Genomic DNA, 9107 nt, shown 5'->3' with positions numbered 1-9107 from the left:
GCATGCATGCATGCACAGCTGCTGGTGAGTTGGGGAACAGCTCATGTGTCTGGAAAAATGGCTCTGCATGCCACTTCCGGAATGTGTGCCATAGTTTCGCCATCACGGACCTATAGGGTTAACACATTTATTTATTTATTGAATTTATATTGCCGCCTATTCGCTCATGGCAACTCAAGGCAGTTTATAGAAAATAAAACCACATTCAAAACAATAAAACTAATAAAAATCAAATAAATTAATATAGTATAATACAATATAATAAAATCTCCCCCACCCCGGCGACAGCAGATCACACGAGCCATTTAATGGGCTCCATCCAGGGGTGAAATGCTCCCAGTTCGGACTGGATCATCCAATCCGGTAGCAATGGCAGCGGGTGGTTTGGAGAACCGGTAGCAAAAATCCCTGCCCCCCCCCCCATGCCCAGCTGAGCCGCGCAATCATCAGAGGCTTTTTAAAATAATTTTTTAAAGCATTTTTTCTACAACCTCTTTGGCCGAAAAAATGCTTTTAAAAGTAAAAAAAAAAAAAAGCCTCTGATGATCGTGCGGCTCAGCTGGGATTGTCAGAGGCTTTTAAAAGCATTTTTTAACAACCTCTTCGGCTGAAGAGGTTGCAGAAAAATTAGTTTTAAAAGTAAAAAAAAAAAAGTTGGCCACACCCACCCAGTCACATTACCCCCCTCCATCAAGCCACGCCCACAGAACTGGTAGTAACAAATTTTACATTTCACCACTGGCTCCATCCCACTCTGGGTTCCCCAGGGCCACTGGCAGAACTGGATCTTCAGCGCCTTCCGGAAGAGTATTAGAGAGGGGGCCATTCTAATATCTGGGGAATGATGTTCCAGAGAGAGCGAACCACCACGAAGAATACCCTCTTCTGGGTCCCACCAGGTGTTTCTTGTGCAGGGATGGGAGCCACAGCATTCCCTGCCTCCCCGCTCTGATGGGTCGGGTAGATGTGACCAGCAAGAGACGGTCCCTCAGATAATAATTTTATTGGAGCAAGGGTGAGTTAATAAGTTATGAGAAATATTTGCTACCGTATTATTTTTTTCAAAGGAATTCTTGCTTTGAAACACATTTTCCTCTGTGATTTCAGTCTCTATTTTAGCACTTTATCATTTTTCAGCCCTATAAGTACCATTCAAGTCTCTTCAGACTTGAGCTTGAGTCCTTGGGAATTACATTGACACATCCATATTTGCTTTCTTGGCAAAAGCACAACAGTGATTACCATTTATGTTTAGGATTTCCCCACCCCCCCACCCCCCAATTTCATATTCTAATTAACAGCCGTAGAATTCCTCATGGTCTGCACTCCAAGAACTCCAAGTGCCATTCAAATATACAAAAGATATTATGCAATGAAACGCGATCAGTTAAATTACTCCTGAGAGGTGCCCTCATTCTCCCTTGTCTTTTCGTCTCTCACATAATCCAACTAGGCTGTACCCTCATAATGTGTCAGCCACACTAGGAAGGCCAGGCCAGGAAATTAGCTGAGTTATTTTTTAATATGATGTTGCCTTGGTAGCAGCTCTTCCTTCTGTCCTGCAAGGCTCTTTTGTTTTCCCACTACAGGTAGTCCTCGATTTACAACCAGAATTGAGCCCAACATTTCATTGCCCCATTTTATGACCTTTCTTGCCACAATTGTTAAGTGAATCATTGCAGTTGTTAAGTTAATAACACAGTTGTTAAGTGAATCCGGCTTCTCCATTGACTTTGCTTGTCAGAAAGTCACAAAAGATGATTACGTGACCTCAGGACACTGCAGCCTAAATATGAGTCAATGGCAAAGCATTTGAATTCGTGACCATGGGGATGCTGCAATGGTCATAAGTGTGAAAAACAGTCATAAGTCACTTTTTTCAGTGCTGCTGTAACTTTGAACAGTCATATATGTAAATGAACAGTACAAGGCTGTACTGTACAAGACTACAGCAGGTTCAGAGGGAGGCAACTAATATGATCAACAGGCTGGAACAGCTTTCCTATGAGGAATTTAGGGCTTTTTAGTCTAGAGAGGAGCAATTGAGAGAGGAAATTATTGATACAAAATTATGGCCAGTATGGATAAAGTAAAAAGTAAAAGCTCTTTTCCCCTTCTCAAAGTAGTAAAAACAGAATTCACCCCATGGAATCCTAAAAAAATCCATGGACAGGCAAAAGGACTTCAATTTTTTATTTATTTTTACACAGGGTATAATTGAACTTTGGAATTTGCCACTGTGAGACATGCTTTTGGGCTACCAGCTTTCTCGTTTCAAAGAAGGATTGGATCGATTCAAGAAGATCATGAGGATCAATCGCTATTAGCCTTGATAACAGCATGACTGGCTCTGAAAGCCATCTGTTGGGAGATTAGTGTGCTTCTCTATACAGTTGGTTGGCCACTGTGAAAGCAGACTGTTGGGTTAGATGGGCCAAGAATCGGATCCAGCAGGACTCCGCTTATGTTCTTAATGGGACGCACCACCATCACTCATGTTTCACCAACCAACACAAAGTGGCTCAGGGCACTATCACTGATAATCTAGGCCAACTAGGATAATGAGAAGGGGAGAGAAATAATCAGAAACAGAGTGACAGCATCTGCTAGCTTGTCTGAACACAAAAAGCCAACATATAAAGTTAAACTCTTCAATCCAATAGTTTGTTTTCTTTCACAATCAAGAGTGCTGCCCCCCCTCACATTAATGGTAATCCCACTTAGTGTCCCTTTCTTCTTGTAATTTGTTTTCTTTCTCTTTATAACCAGATCACAGGATTAAATTACTGGAGTCTACTGTGCAAAGGTTACAGAGTTTCCATCTATGCTCACCCTTATTGACTTTATGAAAATTAACTTTACTCACTGTTACTTATTCAATATGTTGATGCCAGTGGGGATACTTAGAAACCGCTATACTGCAAGCTAAAGGGAGCAGGAATCGCAGAACAATACTTTTCTATGGTGGCATAAAGAATCATGAAGCTAGGAGGAAGAATTTAGGTCACTAAATCCAACTCCTTTGCTCTTTGAAGGAATCCAAATTTCTCCAAATGGCTGTCTAAGTATCTGAATGTATCCAATAAAGGGGAAGTCACCCGTTCACTAGATAATTGGCTTCCCTGTAGAGCTGTTCTTAAAGTTAGGGATTTTTTTCCTGACATTCAACTGGAATTTGCCTTTCTGCAACTAAAGATTTCAGGGACAAGCAACACTGTCAATGTTAATAGAATAGAATAGAATAGAATAGAATAGAATAGAATAGAATAGAATAGAATAGAATAGAATAGAATAGAATAGAATAGAATAGAATAGAATAGAATAGAATAGAATAGAATAGAATAGAATTTTTTATTGGGTAAGTGTGATTGGACACACAAGGAATTTGTCTTAGCAATAGCACTTAGCACTTAGATTTATGTACCACTCCACAGTGATTTACAACACTCTCTAAGTGGTTTACAATGCCAGCATATTGCCTCCAACAATATGGGTCCTCATTTTACTGACCTTGAAAGGATGGAAGGCTGAATCAATCTTGACCAGGTCAGGATCGAACTCCAGGCTGTGGGCAGAGTTAGCCTGCAATACTGCATTCTAACCACTGCACAACCATGCAGTCGATAGAGCAGAAATTTGGGGAAAGTTTGGGTGGCTCTCTGCATTTTAAGCAAAATAGCAAGAAGTCAATTCCATAGTTATTATTAAAAGGGCTACAAGTGTCATGAAAAAGGGGAAGTCATATTTGGCTGTGGAACCCCAGATTACCCACCTCTATTGTAAATACTTCCACTCATGATCATCTTTTGTATCTAGATCAGAATCTAGGCCAAGAATTTGAATAAAAGGGAATATTTGTAGCTCAGTGTTGAACTGAGGTTGCACCAAGGATACTACAAGAATTTGAATTCTGTGACTACTAAATCAAGTCTAATTAGACATCCCTTAGCAACTATAATCAGTTGCTAACAAACCATATTATGTGATCACAGCCTGAATGAAATAGATAGGATAACGGGATAGAACAATTAATCAGTGGAACATCTAGCATCCAAAAGTTGTGAATTCTTCATCACTGGAAGTTTTTAAACAATTGGACAACCATTTGTCTGAAATGGTATAGGGTTTTCTGCTTAAGCAGGAGGTTGGACTAGAAGACCTCCAAGGTCCCTTCCAACTTTATATATTATTTTATTTTATAATGTGTGACTACTTTGTAGAACATTTCACAGAAATCTTTCACTAGGTAGCTCAAGTCTCATCAAGGAATCCATACTTGTTACTCAAGTAACAAGTTCGTTTGTTTGGTTTAGACAAATGAACAAAATCCAGACAATCAGGAGAGTCAGGGGCCAGAAATCTTTCAGAAGAGAAAAGATCATCTTTAGTGGCTTAATTAGGTCTGACCCTAATCTTCTTTGAGCATCTTTGGCTAGCCAAATATAAGAAAATCCATCCCATTAAACTGAAACTATATATAGAAGACTACCCAGCCAACTAATCCATGAAGGTACTTATAAATTGACCAAGCCAGGTACTGGAACAAAAATAAATAAATAAATCAGAAAAATCCCGAAAGTTTAAATAGTTGTCACTAAGTCAAATACTGCAGATATAATCAAACTACTGATTCTTTCATCTTGACTGCATCCTCATAGCCACCAAAGTCTGCTGTATTTTTTATTACAAAAACAACAACCATTCTAGAGTTTGAGTATCAATTGTTTGAAGGGATGCTGCAATATTTGGCTAGTAAATTAATGAATTTTAGTTTAGTTTTAAAATTAATTTGGGGTTCAAATGATCGTTGCTTATGATCCCTTCCTAGCATTATTTCTATTTTATTCTGACATCAAACACTTTTTCCCAGGTGACTCATTTGTTTTCTTCAACAATTTTGCTACCCTGTTGACCCATAAAAATTCAGCTAGTATGGTGATTTTCTATCAGGTATTCTGACAGTTCCCTTGGAGAAATCAATGTTGTTGTCATTTCCTGCAGACTAGCCTTCTCTCAGCTGGCTAGCATCATGAGTGCTTTTTCAGTCTGACAAATGCATAGGTAACGGAAAGGTTAAGTTTAGGGTCCCGTCACCAATGAAGCATGACTCCTCCTGATTACAGTTTCATGTGGAGATATGAAGTGGCAAACCTTCATTTTTGTGGGTACTCACCTTGAATTTTGGAACTATACATAACACAGGTCTTTCTGTAAATACTTCCTCCTTTCATCTGTTAGCAATAAAAGGATAAGATATCTCTACTTTGTGGCTCCCCTCCCCTGCAATGGCTTGTAAGTAGCAGAGAAGGAAAACAGATACTGTTTTGTATCAGTTTTGTATTTTGTCCCCTTCAAAACCTTAGGATAAAATCCCAGAATCCCTCCCCCCCCAAAAATAAATTACATGAAAGCAGAGTCAAATAGGAAGGCCTCTTCTCTGTGACAAAATAATAATCCTTGACTGATGTCTTATGAGATGAAATATGGAGAATTTTGATGAAGAAAATAGCAGATGGAGGTACTGTAATAGTATTGCAGATTAGGAAGCTTTGGAGATTTTTTTCCCCCAAAAATGAAATCCAACAATAACAATTTGGCTGGTAACTAAGAACTACATACTGCGTACATGCAAGATAAATATGCTTAAATATCAGAATCAAATGATTGGAACTATGCTGATAGGAAAATATTGGTCCGATAGCTAGGATTACAATAGCCCTAGATAATATTTCCAAGTCAGGAAGCCTAATTTTGAGAGCATATCCTGGGTTTTCTCAGAAGATAGTTGCTAGAACTCGTGCCTATTTATAATAGTTGATATGATGGTCACAATTAGGGTTGCCCCCAACCCCAAATTACGATTAAGGTACAGCAAAAGGAAGACATGTCCTCCTATTTGTCTTTATGTGCTCTGTCCAGCAGGCATAACTTTAAAATAAAATATTGGGTGGTTTTTGTTTTTTGTTTTGGTTAATTTTGAAATGTTTTCACAGGTAGAGGAAACTACGCCCCACTAAAACTGGCAGGGAAAGCTTTTGTACATAAACAGGCAGGAAATCTCACACTGCCTTACACTGATGATGTTACTTAGTTGGATAAGGAAATATCTGCAAGCAACCAAGTTCAGAGAACACAAGGAACTTCACAGTTGAACCCTGATGAATAGATATGCTCTCATATTGGAGATTATATTCACTGATTTGTTTATTTCAGGACACAGGGGTGCAGGATGCTTGGATCTAGACTCTATCTGCTTCATTCGAATACTGAGCATCCCTAAAAGCTATCTAAGAACGTCTTTGAAACCAAGTAAATAAAGATGAAAAGACACTCTAGCATTTTCTTTGCAGCATCCTAGCTTCCACGTTCTCTGTCGTTTGTGGTTAGTCATTTTTGTTTCTACAAGATAATCCTGTAGGTAGAGAAGGTCAGACTGACCCAACTCAAAATATTCCCAGAATCAGGTTCAGAATTACTGTCAAATTCAACGTAGGCGGAAAAAAAAAAAAAAACCAAAAACACCCCCACCTCTATTCGCTTCGCCTCTCCCTTTTTCCACCCGATTCGGGTTTGTTTTTGTTTTTTTGTTCCGCATCTCGAGGGTTTGGTGCCCTCTACCGCCTCGAGATGGCGCCATTGTTCCAACATTGGCGTTTTCGCTTGCCATGAGAACAATCAATCCAGATTTAGGTGGAGGGGAAAAAGACACTCTCCAGAGGCGTTCAATAAACATTATACTCCTGTTCCAGCCCTGTTCCGCAGTCGTGACATCCACCTGCTTCACAGCCCTCCCGTCATCAATCGTGGCAGTAAATATCCCCGCTGTTCCGAAAACAGATCCCGAAAGGGAAACGCGCCGCTTTCCTTCTGTTTGTTTGACATTCTTACCCGGGCGACCGCAGCAAACGTAAAACTGTTCTCTCCTGATTATTAATACTGTGGTCGTCGGAATGCAGTTAAGTACAGTTCAAAGGTCCCCAACTGCGCAAGTGCTTTCGTTACAGAAGCAAAAAAAAAATACCCCGAACAGGTTGCCGAGGAACTGGAGCGGCTGATTCACGATTTGAAGCGAGAACAAGAGCTTTGAGCGTGGGCTATAGGCGTAGAGCTGCTTCGTGCCTGCTTTGAAGCCTATTGTAGCCCGAAGCCTGGCCACGGAGACCGAATGTTGCCACAACTGCAGGTTACATGCTTATTTCGTATTTAGCCCTGTTTCTTTCCTGTTGCCAGTACAGATAGTCCTCGTCTTACGACAGTTCCATTTAGTGACCGTTCGAAGTGACAACGGCGCTGAGAAAAAGTGACTTAGGACCCCTTTTTTCACACTTATGACCGTTGCAGTATCCTTCTGGTCACATGATTGACATTCGGATGCTTGACAATTGACTCACATTTATGACGGTTGCAATGTCCCGGAGCGATGGGGATCTTCTTTTGCGACCTTCTGACAAGGAAGGTCAATAGAGAAAGCAAATTCACTTAACAACGGCGTTACTAATGTAAACACTGCAGCGATTCACTTAACAGATGTGGCGAGAAAAGTCGTAAAATGGGGCAAAACTCACTTAACAAATTTCTCGCTTAGCAAGGTAAATTTTGGGGCCAGTTGTGGTCGTAAATTGAAGACTACCTGTATCTGATATCCCACTGAAGGGGTCCAGAGCAGGCTAGTGACTTAAAGCTGTATCCATTTCAAATGGTGGTGGTTGTGGGCAAATTAGGAGGATGAAGGAGTATGTTCAATTTTGGGCCTCGATGAGCATGAAAGGCATGCTTGCTGATCCTGCCACTTATCTTCAAAAAGAACATCAAACACAGAAAATAGGAGTCATCTCAGAAAAGCAGAAATTGGGAAAAAGGGAGAATAGGAAGTCGCTAGCCAAAAAGCTACCTTGACTTTTGCCCCAACCATTGTGGCAACTCTGTTTCTTGGAAGAAAGGAGTTATCAGCTCAGTTCCCCTTCACAGTAAGATACAGTAACAGTAACAGAATTGGAAGGGACCTTGGAGGTCATCTAGTCCAACCCCCTGCACCAGGTTGTGACAGGTTCTGGAGAACTGATAGCAGAAATTTTGAGTAGTTCGGAGAACTGGCAAATACCACCTTTGGCTGGTCCCAGAGTGGGGTGGGAATGGAGATTTTGCAATATCCTTCCCCCAGGAGTGGGGATGGAATGGGGATTTTGTAGTATCCTTCCCCCGGAGTGGGGTGGGAATGGAGATTTTGCAGTATCCTTCCCCTGCCATGCCCACCAAACCACACGACGCCCCCCAAGCCATGCTGACAGAACCGGTAGTAAAAAAAATTGGATTTCACCACTGCCCTGCACCCTTGATGTCATTCTGGTCCAGACGTCCCAGAAAACTGCTTTCAAAAACATTATAACCAACTACCCCATTTTATTTGTTCATTTATGCCAGTTGTTTCTTAGTGGGTGAAGCATGGCGAGAGCAGTCCCAACGGTGCTTTTTTCAAGAGGCAGCCATGACCTGGATGTCTGAGAATCTCCATAGACATGGAGAGAGCAGCTCTTTCAACAGCTGGCCTTACTGTGTTTAAGGGTGTTTGGCTTGTGTTTAAGAACAGCCACTGATTTACAAATGTGGCATCATACAAGTTCAATTGTGGTTTATGTGATAAACTCTGGTTAAACAAACCAGGTATTCATGCAACCGTCTATGGAGATTTTCAGTCATCCAGATCATAATTGTCCCAAAGGTGCTTTGTTCAGTTGCCTTTTGGGGGGGGGGGAACCCTTTGGGACATGTATTAGTGCAGTATGTGAACCCAATCATTCTTTAAAAAGTCAGTTGTGAGCATTGTAATGCCATTCATTTCTGAGAATTATTGTGCCAGTATTTTTAAAAATAAACTTAATTGCTACTCTAGAGGAATACATTAACAAATCTAGTATAATATCTGCTGCACAGCAATACATAAAGGGAAGGGAAGAGGGTAAAATTTGAAAGCTCACATATTTTCTCATTGATGTATAGTAAGAGTTCATATTGGCAACCTCGTGGATATCATGGTTCAATAGCAAATTCCTTTGCATTTCTAAAGAAATCCTCTCTTCCTTTTCCCACTGGCCTCTGCTGTTGTTTTG

Source organism: Pantherophis guttatus, chromosome 2 (assembly GCF_059756535.1).
Source record: "Pantherophis guttatus breed Tessera chromosome 2, ASM5975653v1, whole genome shotgun sequence".
Classification (NCBI taxonomy): domain Eukaryota; kingdom Metazoa; phylum Chordata; class Lepidosauria; order Squamata; family Colubridae; genus Pantherophis; species Pantherophis guttatus.
Note: the sequence above shows the minus strand (reverse complement) of the source record.